The 13,707-nt window shown below is 42.1% G+C and overlaps 1 protein-coding gene across 3 annotated transcripts in view; it reads left to right on the top strand.

Annotated features, from left to right (window-relative positions):
- The window catches only part of slco4a1 (solute carrier organic anion transporter family, member 4A1), a 159,404-nt gene that overhangs the window by 75,206 nt on the left and 70,491 nt on the right, over positions 1-13,707 (top strand). The window lies entirely within an intron of this gene.

The raw sequence follows: 13,707 nt of genomic DNA, 5'->3' as shown, positions 1-13,707 counted from the left end.
ATGTCCCAACATTGGGATTTTTACACGTTGAAAATGAAAATGGTTCATAATCATAACTATTTTGAAAGTAATAAAAAAAATTATACTTGCAGACTCTGCTTCCTGCTGCCCTTCCTCTCTTCCAGCGTACGCTTTGTTTGACAATGTTCTCAGTACGGTAGTGCAGCGGTAGAGTTGCTGCTTTACAGCGAATGCAGCACCGGAGACTCAGGTTCGATCCTGACTACGGGTACTGCACTGTAAGGAGTTTGTACGTTCTCCCCGTGACCTGCGTGGGTTTTCTCCAAGATCTTCGATTTCCTCCCACACTCCAAAGACGTACAGGTTTGTAGGTTAATTGGCTGGGTAAATGTAAAAATTGTCCCTAGTGGGTGTAGGATAGTGTTAATGTACGGGGATCGCTGGGCGGCACGGACTTGGAGGGCCGAAAAGGCCTGTTTCCGGCTGTATATATATGATATGATATGATGAAGTGCTCTGTCAAGCTTAAAGCTGAGATTCTGCATGCAGCCTCCTCCAAAATGGTTGATGGAAATCTGCCTTCTGCAGACGAGGATCACGAGGAAGGGACAAAGCATTAGGCCAATCAGGACACTTTTGCCAAGCCAATAAATCCTGGGTTTTCAATATGGACCGTTTGCTTTCCCCGGGAGGGAACTATTATTTACTTGTTGATAGTTTTACTTGAGTGGCGATGTTGGCATTGAGAAGAAATACATTGTGCTGAGTTGAGCCACCGTCAAAATCAATCTGGTGCAGGGAGGAATGTTTGACACTTTATTGTCATTTTACTTCATTGTTATTTGGAAAGGTTTCTGATTCATGTGATTTTGGGCCTAGCTTAGCGGCAAAAGGGACATGCTCAAATTAAAGAGCCGTAGAGCAATGCAGCACTTAAAAAGGCCCTTCGGCCCAACTTGTCCAAGCTGACCAGAATGCCCGTCTCAGCCTGTCCCATTTGCCATCATCCCTCTAATCCTTTCCAATGGATGTACCAGCCGCAACCTGGCTGATCTCTGGCTGCTCATTCCATATAAGCACCACCCTCTCTGTGAAGGAGTTGCTCCTCTGGTCTCTTTTAATTGTTTTCTCTCTTCCATGGTTTCTTAAACCTTACATCTTTTCTTGCACCTTAAACCCACGGTATCTAGTTTTCTATCCCCCTTTCCTGGGGCAAAAGACCATGGACATTCACCTTTTCCATGCCTCTCATGATTTTATTCACCTCAAGGAGATCACCCTTCAGTCTTCTACACTCCATGAATAAAGTCCTAGGCTGCTCAAACATTCCATGTAATTAAAGCCCACATGTCCTGGCAACATTCTTGTAAATCTTTTGTGCATTGTTTGCAGCTTAATGATGTCTTTCCTGTAGCAAGATAACCAAACTATATAACAATACTCCAAGTGTGGCCTCATCAATGACTTGTTGCACATAATATACCATATACTCAATGTGCTGACTGATTATGGCCCGCCAGCCAAATGTCTTCACTACCTTGTCTACCAGTGACCCAGCTTTTAGGGATCCATGTGCTTGTACTCCTGGGTCCCCCTTTTCTGCAACACCCCCCCAGGACTCCACTGTTCACTGTGAAAGCCTTAACCAAGTTTGACTTCCCAAAGTGCAACACCTCAAACTTAAATTAATGCCATTTGCCATTTCTCAGCTCACTGACCTATCGGAGCAAACTCCTGCTGTGATTTTTGAAAAACAGCAGTGCACAGCTGGAGGAGGTGTACATAGCGTCATTGAATATGTCCTGCTGACCGTGTCCACCATCAACACTCATGTTTACCCTAAGCCACTTTGTTTCACCTCTATTTCCCCTCAACACCCCTCACAAAATACTACCATTCATTTATACACTAGGGGGACAATTTAGAATGGCCAATTAACTTACCGACCAGCACGTCTTTGGATGCGGGGAGAAACCAGAGCACCTGGAGGAAACCCACACGGTCACAGGGAGAACGTACTAAGACAAGACTGGGGGTCAAAATTAAAAGAGGGTCACTGAAGCTGTAAAGCAGCAGCTCTATCAGCTGCGTCACCAGGCTGCTACAAACTACAAGTGTTCAGACCAGAAGACAAACAGTATTATTTTATCTTTAACCATCAGGCAGACGGTGGACAGCCTCCAAAGACAGCAGTACATGACTGATCTGTCAGCCTAGACCTAGACTATGTGCTGGAAGGAATCCACACCCCACATGTTTGACTCATTGTCGTGACTTTGATTGGAATGAAGTTGACTCCCCGATTGTAAATATTAATGTAGCAACGCACTACATGATTATGCATCTTAAGTTCATTGAGAGCTGACTGGCAAGCTGGTATTGCCCGATATCATGGTGTTTCAGCCCACTAAAGGGACACATTGAAGGGTGTCTCAAGCACAGTGGACAAAGGGCCCATGATCTTGCACTGTACACTATCAAACGTTATAATAAACTTTCAAATATATACTGTTTTAGATTCTGCTCTGTTGGAGCATTCTATGGGTTTTTTTAAAACACTGGTCTTTGCAAGATCTCTTTTGCTGCCACTTTGCTGTTCCTTTCATATATGATGTTGAATGCAAAATATGTCTCTTTACAGATTCATCTCAGGGAAAATACCTTGCATTATCTTTAAGAACTCCCATTAACTTTTAAAAGATCGATTTATTTGGGTTTTTTGCATTCCCAGCTTTAAATTAGATTCTGTTTCTCTAAATCATCTGCATTATAAAGATTTATCCTCATTGTTACAGAAGTAAATTTATTCTGCTACATGTTCATGACTCCCTGAAGTTGGGTGTCTAAAGTTGGACTAATGGATTATTGAATATAATGGATGTATTGAATATTGAATATAATGAACACATTGACTATAATGGACTTGCACATATTGAACTTATACAACTAAATTAAGTTGTATAAGTTCAATATTTATACGATGACGCTTCTATTTAAAAACTTTAAAGCTAAAGTATTTACATTGTATTTGCATTATTTGCATATGGTTTATTTGCATTATTTACAATCACTGTTTAATGCACAGTAACCTGGGTTCTGCACGTGTTTTCAGTTTAGATCAAATAGGCAGATATCCTTGCTAAATACCTAAATACAGACAGGTTTTACTGGCTTAGTGCAAGGAATCTTTTGTAGCACAGGACAAATAATTCTATCTCTCACGGTTCACCAACTTCTCTGTAATTGTAATGACGGGTGAACAGAACATACGATGCTACAAATAGAACAGAACAGAACAATATAGAATAAAGACAATGACTGCCACACCTGTTGCCAAATTAAACTAACCTCCGCTGTCTGCAGGTGCTCCATATTCCTCCATTTGCTGCATATTTGCATATTCGTGTCTTTCCAAAAGCCACGATGGTATCTGTCTCCACAAACGCCGCTGGCAACACCTGTCTCTGTGTAAAAGAGAACTTGCCATGCACGTATCCTTTAAACCTCCCCCCTTTGAATTTACAGTTATGCCCGCTGATCTTTGTAATTTCTACTGGGGGGAAAAAAAGTTCTAAGTTCATGTGATAGGAGCAGAAGTGGCCATTCGACCCATTGACTCCACTCCGCCATTCAATCAGGGCTGATCTATCTTTCCCTTGCAACCCCATTCTCCATCTTTCTCCCGATTACCCTTGACACCCATACTAATCAACAATCTGTCAATCTCCACGTAAAAAATATCCATTGACTTGACCTCCACAGCCTTCTGTGGCAATCAATTCCACAGATTCACCACCCTCTGACTGAAGAAATTCCTCCTCCTTTCTAAAAGTATGTCCTTTTATTCTAAGGCTATGACCTCTGGTCCTAGACACTCCCACTAGTGGACACATCCTCTCCACATTCACTCTACCCAGGCCTTTCACTATTTGGTACCTTTAAATGAGGCCCCTCCTCATCCTTCCAAACTCCAGTGAGTACAGGCCCAGTGCCGTCAAATGCTCATCATGTGTTAACCCAACCATTCCTGAGATCATTCTCGTAAACCTCCTCTGGACCCTCTCCAAAGCCACCACATCTTTCCTCAGATATGGAACCCAAAACTGCTCTCAATACTTCAAATGCGGTCTGACCGGTATAAAGCCTCAGCATTACATTCCAGTTTTATATACCAATCCTGTCGGAATGAATGCTAACATTGCATTTGCCTTCCTTACTACCAATTCAACTTGCAAATTAACCTGTGTCGGAAGATACTGCGGACGCTAGTTTAAACCTAAGATAGACACAAAATGCTAGAGTAACTGTGCCGCTGAATTACTCCAGCATTTTGCAAATCAACCTTATAGGAATCCTACACCAGCACTCCCAAGTCCCTTTGCACATCCGATTTGTGAATCCTCTCTGCATATAGAAAATATTCTACACCTTTATTCCTACTACCAAAATGGACGACTGCACACTTTGCTACACTGTATTCCATTTGCCACTTCTTTGCCCACTCTCTCAACCTGTCCAAGTCTTTCTGCAGAGTCCCTGCTTTCTCTCCACTACCTGCCCCTCCACCTATCTTTGTATCATCCGCAAACTTGGCCACAACCCTTCAAACCCCCTCATCCAAATCATTAATAAACAACGTGAAGAGTAGCTGCCCTAGCACCGACCCTTGCCGAACACCGCTAGTCACTGCCAGCCAACCAGATAAAGCCCCCTTTTTCCCCCATTCTTTGCCATCTAGCCAACCTTCTATCCAGGCTAGTATCTTCCCTCCAATACCATGGGCTCTCATCTTCTTTAGTAGCCTCACCTGCTGCACCTTATCAAAGGTCTTCTGAAAATCCAGGTAAACAACATCCACTGACTCTTTTCTAACCTGCTATTAACTTCCTCAAACAATTCCTACAGACTTGTCAGGCAAGATCTCCCCTTCACAAAACCATGCTGACATTTGCCTATTTTATCACATGCTTCCAACTGTCCAACCTATGTCAGAATTTTATATGTTTTTATAAACTTCGATCAGGTTTCCCCTCATCGCCCAGGGCTCCAAATAAAACGACCAAGTTTGCCAAATCTCTTTTTAAAGCGAATACCATCTCAACTAGACAAAATCCTGGTAAATCTCTTTTGCATCCACTCAAAAGTCTCCATTTTAATCTGTATTCAGGTGACCATAACTGACACAATATTCTAAATTTAGCTAAACCACAACTCCTGTAAAGATGCAATATGCCCCCTGACTCTTGTACTCAAAGCCCCAACCAATGAAGCCAAGCATAGCAAACGCCTTCTTTATTACTCCATCTACTTGGGTTCCCACTTTCAGGAAACTATAGATTTAGACCCACTGATGCCACTAATGATCTTGCCATTAGCCGTATATTTTCCCCTCACATTTGGCATCCCAACCTGCAACACCCGCACTCACCTGGATAAATCTTCATCTGCTATTTCTCCACCCATACCTGTAATGGGTCTAAATCCTGCTGTATCTGTTGACAGCCTTCTTCATGGTCAACAAAATTAATAACCAGCCCATCTACATTTTCGTCCAAGTAATTTATATAAATCACAGAGGTCCTAGCACAGATCCTTGCGGAACATCACTGGTCACACCTCCAGCCAGAATGACACCCTTCCAAAATTACCCATGTTTTCCACGGATAAGCCAGTTCTTAATCTAAATCCAAATCACCATGGAACCCATGATTTTTAATCATCTGAATCAGCCTGCCTTGAGGGACTTTATCAGTTGCCTTACTAAGATCCACGTGGACACATCCATGCCATCTATATACTAAAACTCTCGATTGTTTGTTTGTTCCTGAACTACAGGCAAAACGGTACACAATAGTGCGACAATTTTAGGCCCACCTTACTCACCGTCATTCCTTTGGTGCAAATGGAAGAAGTCTCATTGAAATCGGTGTTATATTTTTTGTTATTCTCATTTTACAGTTTAAATCTATCTCCTAGGGAGGGAGGGAGGGATTGGAGGAAGAGGGAGGGGGAGGAGGGAGGATAAGGGGGGTTGAGCAGGATGGATTGAGGGGAGGGGAAGAGGGGGGGAGGGGAGGGGAAGAGGGGGGGGGAGGGGAGGGGAAGAGGGGGGGAGGGGAGGGGAAGAGGGGGGTAGGAGAGGGGAGGGGGGGGAGGAAGGGGGGGAGAGGATGGAGGAGAGAGGGAGGGGAGAGGGTAGGAGAGGGTGCTGCACCAATGCAGGAGAGGTTTAGGCCCAACGGGTCCACTTGGTCTAGAATCCTCATAAATTACCTTCATCACCTCCTCAAAAAAACATGACCTGCTCTGGAAAAAGTCTTTTTGTCTGCTCCCTAATTACCCTATTCTCTCCAAATATGAGTACATTCTATCCTCGATTCCTCTCCTGCACGTTGTCTACTACTTGCCTGAGGGCCCATAATTTTCTTGGATTTTCTCTACTTTCCATTTTAAACAAGGGAACAGCATTGGCTACCCTCCAGTCATCTAGAACAATTTTTTTCACCAAGATCCCTGCAATCTCCACCCTTGTCTCTCTCAATAACCTGGGACAGATCCCATCAAGTCCTGAGGACTAATGCACCTTAATGCTCTTCAAGTCATCTGAACCACTTCCTTCTTGATTTTAAACTACTCTTACTAAGGTATTCCCTGCATTGGCCTTCCTGGCCACCATGTCTCCTTGGTGAATACAGGTGCAAAGTACTCATTTCATACCTCTCTTACATTCTCTGACTCCAAGCATAAATTCCCTCCATTATGCTAGAGCGGTCCTACCTGCTACCAAGTTACCCTTTTGTTTTTTAATGTATGTATAAAAAGCCTTGGGATTCTCTCTAATCCAATTTGCCAATGACATTGCATGTGACACATTTGCTTGCCTTTCAGGCAAGATGTTGGTCAAAATCCACACAAAATAAGAAAATCCAATAACTTTAAATAGAAAATGTGGCCGGTATCACCTTCCTGCTTTGTGCAGGATCTGTGTTTTTTGGTGCAAAAACAGTTAGTCATAGTTAACAGTCTCCATAGTGAGCACCGCACTTAAATGTGTCTTCTCCACTGGGACATGGGGTAGAAATGTATGATAACATTTGAGTCCTTAAGGTACCATATAACTGCTTGCTGCATAATATCAAATAGAGTTTATCTCTCCTTCTGCTTAGATATGCTATCCAATTATTCATTACTTTTTCCCTATTTGTATATTTTAGCCACACCTAAATCTTTCAGGACCGTTCGTTTGTTGTCAATCTGCCCACATTGTTTATTTTTTTATTTCTACATCAAAGAAATGCCTTCTTTTTGACTCATAGAGCAATGAATGATGAGTCTAGGGTGTAATTAGGTTACATAAGAAACTCGATTTTCATCAGTTAAATCTTCTTCGATAATTGAATAGTGTAGAGTAGCAAGAGCTTATAAAGGGAGGGACAACTATGCTTGACTGTTACTGAGCAGGTCCCTCTGTGTATACCTCCCAGCTAAAGAGCAAGGCCTGACCTTTCTAACCTTAAGAAGCAAATCCTACCCCTCCAGAGCCGAGAGTGTTTAATTGTGATATGCACCAACAATGGTGCAATGAAATTCTTACTTGCAGCAACTAAACAGGTCTGTAAATCTAATGCATATAGGTAATATATGAGAAACAAAATAAATTATTAACTCCTGAAAAAGCAGGAATGGGGGTACTGATTTTAGATGATCAGCCATGATCATATTGAATGGCAGTGCTGACTCGAAAGGCTGAATGGCCTACTCCTGCACCTAGTTTTCTATGTTTTTTTCTGTTTCTAACTAATTATGCCACTGCTTTCACCATAGTGTACCATCATTCCAGAACAATATTATAAAATAAATATACCAGAAACTTAAGGCAAATTAATTAACTCAAATTATTATACTTGACCTTCATCCCCTCCCTGCCTACTCTATTCAAATGAATAAATTTGCAATAAGTTGAGCAAGAGGATTCCCAGCTGAGTAGAAATCTTCAGAAATTAATTATTGGATAGGACTTGCCTCTTAAGACTATGAAGGCTCCACACTGCACGTGGCCTTGCTGTTCAGCTGGGGGCTGTCTTTGCAATAGCTTCCTACCTTTCCCTTCCTGTCTTTAGGTAGTCCTCTGGGATCAAGGATGTCTTGCTGCCACTTTGGTTCTGTGAGCTTTGTAGTGTTGGATGTGGCCAATATGGGAACTGATGGCTCATGTGGTGACTGATGGGGTGGTTTGTAGACGGCCAACGCTTGCTGTTCCCAACCTGTTCCTCCATGTCTTAAAGCAATTAAATTAACTAACAGCAATTAATTTAAATCGCACCCTGTTTCATGTAATCAAATTAAATGGGTCTGCACAGAGTCTAAATTGGCATGCATTCAGTGAGCAGGTTTCCAGCACAATAACTGAGAAATAATCAGAGTAGTGGTGGACTTGATGAGCAGTCCATTAGTGGTGTGTAACCAGAACACCAGCAGTGGAGCAGCTTTTCAAACTCTTGGGGGCTTCACCTTTTGTGTAGGAATCCTGAAACTCTGAACAGTCCAGTGGTTCCACATTGCAGCAGGCAGTTCTGCAAATGATTCAGGCCAATAACTCTTTCCTTCTCTTTGGACGCTACCTGACCTGTCGAGTATTTCCAGTATATTTTGTTTGTACTTCAGGAACATACCACTGTTTCTGCATGCATACAAAGCTAGATTTATTAGCCCTGTAGAAATCAAGTGTTTGAAATCTGAAGTGCAATGATATAACATTACCTTTGATTTTGGAGAGTAAACCCAACTTTTGTGGGGAATTGTAGGAATTGGCACAACCCCATTTAATAGAATTATTTATTTTGACATTTCCAACATTGCAATCATCCCAGTAGTTTTGGTTCTTCTTTCTATCCATGGGGTATTGACACCTGATAATCAGTACATAGCTTAAAGTAAACACAGTTAAACCTTTGGAGCTCCGAATATTTCTTTAGTCCATACCAAGTGCAAATCTTTTCAATAGTTGTACAATCCCACTTTGGCTCAGTCTGCCTATGAAATAATCTGTCTATTTAAAGAGAAACTGGAAAATAATCATAGCTGTGAAGGGGAGAATATGACTCATGTTCCTTTCTGGATTTTGCTCATTTCCTGATCCCAGGGTTGATTTCAGGGAAGTGCTATTTCCTCCATAATGGGCTCAGCAGGAATATTTCCGCTGGGTAATTTTCAGAAATTAATTCTGCAGTGTAAATGTGTTATTCCATTATCGAAGGTATTTATTTCACAAAATGCTGGAGTAACTCAGCAGGTCAGGCAGCATCTCAGGAGAGAAGGAATGGGTGACGTTTCGGGTCGAGACCCTTCTTCAGACTGATGTCAGGGGGGCGGGACAAAGGAAGGATATAGGTGGAGAAAGGAAGATAGAGGGAGAACTGGGAAGGGGATGGGGAAGAGAGGGACAGAGGAACTATCTATAGTTGGAGAAGTCAATGTTCATACCGCTGGGTTGCAAGCTGCCCAAGCGAAATATGAGGTGCTGTTCCTCCAATTTCCAGTGGGCCTCACTATGGCACTGGAGGAGGCCAATGACAGAAAGGTCAGACTGGGAGTGGGAGGAGGAGTTGAAGTACTCAGCCACCGGGAGATCAGGTTGGTTAAGGCGGACTGAGCGAAGGTGTTGAGCGAAGCGATCGCCGAGCCTGCGTTTGGTTTCGCCGATGTAAATAAGTTGACATCTGGAGCAGCGGATGCAATAGATGAGGTTGGAGGAGGTGCAGGTGAACCTCTGTCTCACCTGGAAAGACTGTTTGGGTCCTTGGATGGAGTTGAGGGGGGTGGTAAAGGGACAGGTGTTGCATCTCCTGCGGTTGCAGGGGAAAGTGCCTGGGGATGGGGTGGTTTGGGTAGGAAGGGACGAGTGGACCAGGGAGGTATGGAGGGAACGGTCTCTGCGGAACGCAGAAAGGGGAGGGGATAGGAAGATGTGGCCAGTAGTGGGGTCCCGTTCTAGGTGACGGAAATGTTGGAGGATGATTTGTTGGATAGGCTGGCTGATGGGATGGAAGGTGACAATGAGGGGGATTCTGTCCTTGTTACGAATGGGGTGAGGGGGAGCAAGAGCAGAGCCCTTCCTGCCCTCCTGCTCTACGACCACATTTTGACTCATGCCATAATGAGGCCCACCGGAAATTGGAGGAACAGCACCTCGTATTTCGCTTGGGCAGCTTGCAGCCCAGCGGTATGAACATTGACTTCTCCAACTTTAGATAGTTCCTCTGTCCCTCTCTTCCCCTCCCCTTCCCAGTTATCCCTCTATCTTCCTGTCTCCACCTATATCCTTCCTTTGTACCGCCCCCCGACATCAGTCTGAAGAAGGGTCTCGACCCGAAACGTCACCCATTCCTTCTCTCCTGAGATGCTGCCTGACCTGCTGAGTTACTCCAGCATTTTGTGAAATAAATACCTTCGATTTGTACCAGCATCTGCAGTTATTTTCTTACACTATCTGTTATTCCATGAAACTATGTTGAAATGTTGTGGGGGAAAAAAGCAAAGGTATAATATTGTGCAATATGAATTCTTTCTCTGAAATAATCCTGAAATTATTTGTCTTTCCTCACCTACCATACAGATTGGAACGTTTGTGTGCATGTTTATTAAACATTAAATTGTTCAAAAATATCAAAAGCTTCACATGCCCAAACCTAAAAGACGAGCTTTTTTTTGACAAAGGTTCCTTGCCTCTCAATGGCTCTGATACTAAACACCAAGCCTGAGTAACATTTCCTGCAACATGAAGCTCTAGATTACAATGTGTTGGGCTCGGAAATGTGCTTCAAACAATTTGCAGAGAACTCACTCCACATTTAATTGAGGCTTCACAGTCGTAAGGGGAGCTTTTATGTATGATGGAATTTAAAAGACTGAATTATGTACCCGTAACCACACAGGAGCCAGGACACCTCCAATATCGTCTCTGCTTCTCTGGCTCCTGCTGTAGACTCTGCCTTGACACGGGGACGGTGATTGTGCCACTCCCCCCAGGAAAAAAAAGACAAGGGACTTTGTGAAAGGCAACTTTAACCATCCGATAGGAACGAGTGAAGTTCTCACTGAATTGTTATCTGAAGCCTTCCAGATACAAGCCAAGAAGTTAAAAAAAAGATTTTTTTAAATTTTCAGAAGATTTGGCATAGTATCAAGTGTTGATATGTACAGACAACAAACAGAACAATGAGATCCTTACCTGCAGCAGCATAACAGTTCTGTAAACAATACATGTAAATAGTATACAATAAACAAAAATTATATAGATTGAGACAATATAGTTTGTGAAATAAAGATTGAGACAACCATTTATTAAGGTAACTAATGAAATATATAATGAATGTTTTAATACGGCTTTTAATAGTCATAGGAGTTTGAAATATCTTGGGTGAATTAAAGTCAACAAATTAAATTTCTTTATCAGGGCCAACGTGATGTTCGGCATTCATTAAAGTTCAGTGTCTTTCGTGAGAAAGAAACCCAATAAGCTACGGAAAGCCCTTATGCCGTCAGGCAAGAATGAAAGGCTCGGAGAAGGAGAAAGAGGTGCAGGGCACAGGCCTTGAACCTGGTGAGATGCAGGCCTGGACTCGCCCCACAGAGACCAGTCCCTCCATGCACCAGAGTCTCCCAAACCCTACAGAGTAGTTATTAAAAGGGCTGATCCATGGGAGGTTGCTGCTGGGACGCAAGTCGGGGCCTGATCAACCCCGGCTGGGCGAGGGTGCCTGATGTTGTGAGACCCAAAACACCCCATAACCCCCAGGTCACATCACTGAGGATGCGTCCCAGTGCATCCAGAAGATGTATCTTTCACATAGTGCACACTGACAAAAGGCCAATTATAACTTATTTATTCAAGATTCAAGATTCAAGATAGCTTTATTTGTCATCCAATATTGGACGAAATTCAGTCACCCACAGTCCAACAATAAAAGCATTAAATAAGCATTAAAATTACACAACCCCAAAAAACTCCCAAAACATTATTGGCTAATAATTCAATTATTTTTTGCTAAGAAAATTACATGTAGAAAGCTAGATTGCACCAACAAACCTGATAAAAATAGGCTATCACTGACTGCCCATTTAACTGTGCATGTACGTTGCTGGGGCCTGGATATCTCTGAAAAGGTGGCAATTGCACCCAAAACTGCTTTCATTTCTTTGCACATCATTCAAATGCTTGTGGATAAGCACTTGACCTTCCTGAAAAGCTGCTTCTCTGTTCCTCCAACTGCACTGTGTTGGAGTCTATATGGGAGCTACTATACCTGCAACAGCATCTTGCAGTTATCCAGCTTATCAGACCTGCTCCAGGTTAGATTTGGACCAAATCCAGTGACGAAAGAAATGGATTCGGGTGAAGTTGAGGAGATTTACATTTTATTGAAAATTATATGAAATTTAAGTTTAAAAGAAATGCAAATTAATTGAAATACCCCTCTGACAGCAATTCCTTTCCATTGAAAAGACATTTTAAAAAGTATTTTCTTTTTTTAATTTTTAATGGAATTATTTCTGTTATTTTTATATAAACTTCAAATTTCTGACATTCTAATACCATAAATGTGACAGCTTGTAACTTTGCTGGTTAAAAACAATGTCTGAACATGCTGTTGAAATATCATAAGCTATAAAGGAATTAATTTGGATTACTCCTTTTAGCTGACATGGATATAACATCTTGTTCCACAACATTTTATGACACATTGTTAGCTCATAGAGTCATAGAGTCATGTAGTGTGGAAAGAGTCCCTTCGGCCCAACTCGCCCACACCGGCCCACAATGTACCAGAACATGGAATGGATTAGTATTCACTTTCAAAAAGTGTTTTTTTCACAGGGAAAGTTTAATATTTTATGTTTTAAAAAAGGGGGTAATTTCATGCAAAGGAAATTGGGGTAGATCTTGCCTTCAGCAGCAAGGCAGATTATTGCCCGTCTCAGAACATCACATTGATTGTATTCCTGCAGCAGCAACAATGCATGGCTTGCCATCAAAACAAACAAATATACTTGTTGGTTTTAGTGATCTTAAAAGAGTGAAGAGTTCATGGTGTTTATGTTGACATTCCCACTTTCACAGAATGGTGACTGTACAGAAAGGGGCCGTTCAATCCATAATGTCTATGCTGGCTCTCTCACAAAGCAATTCACTAGTTGCACCCTACCCTGGGGTCTTCATGGCTTATCCTCATCAATTATTTATCCCATTCATTCCCTGAAATGTATTCAGAACCTCAACATTGCTATTTAATTGATCTACTTAACAAGGTCTTTTTAAATAACAGTGTCCATTAATTGTCAAGAGAGCATAATGCTTTATTTATTTCCAAACACACTAATGAGTTCTGACAATATAAACATTAACTATCCTCACAATAGATGTGAGAGCATTTTCTGATTTTATCCTATAAGACTGATGGTATCCAGAACTGTTTTCTGTCGATAGGTAGCCCAGCCCAGATCAGGTGATTAAATGTTTGCGTTTATTTTTAATCTGTAGCCTTTTTTAGTTACATGAAAGACATGTTTGAGTGCTATTTCTATTTCTCAGTTGTCAAGGTGAGGCACCTAGCCGGTGATACATAAACATGTTTGGAATTTTGGCAGCATTAAAATACGCCCATGAGAATTTAGCTATGCCAGAGGTACAGCTGAAGAAAGCTCCGCCTACTGCACCTGAACAGTGTAGATGACAACTCTATCATA

The sequence above is a fragment of the Rhinoraja longicauda genome, chromosome 22 (assembly GCF_053455715.1).
Source record: "Rhinoraja longicauda isolate Sanriku21f chromosome 22, sRhiLon1.1, whole genome shotgun sequence".
Taxonomy (NCBI): domain Eukaryota; kingdom Metazoa; phylum Chordata; class Chondrichthyes; order Rajiformes; family Arhynchobatidae; genus Rhinoraja; species Rhinoraja longicauda.
The sequence above is the reverse complement of the archived record's forward strand: the minus strand, read 5'-3'. Positions and strand labels throughout refer to the sequence as shown.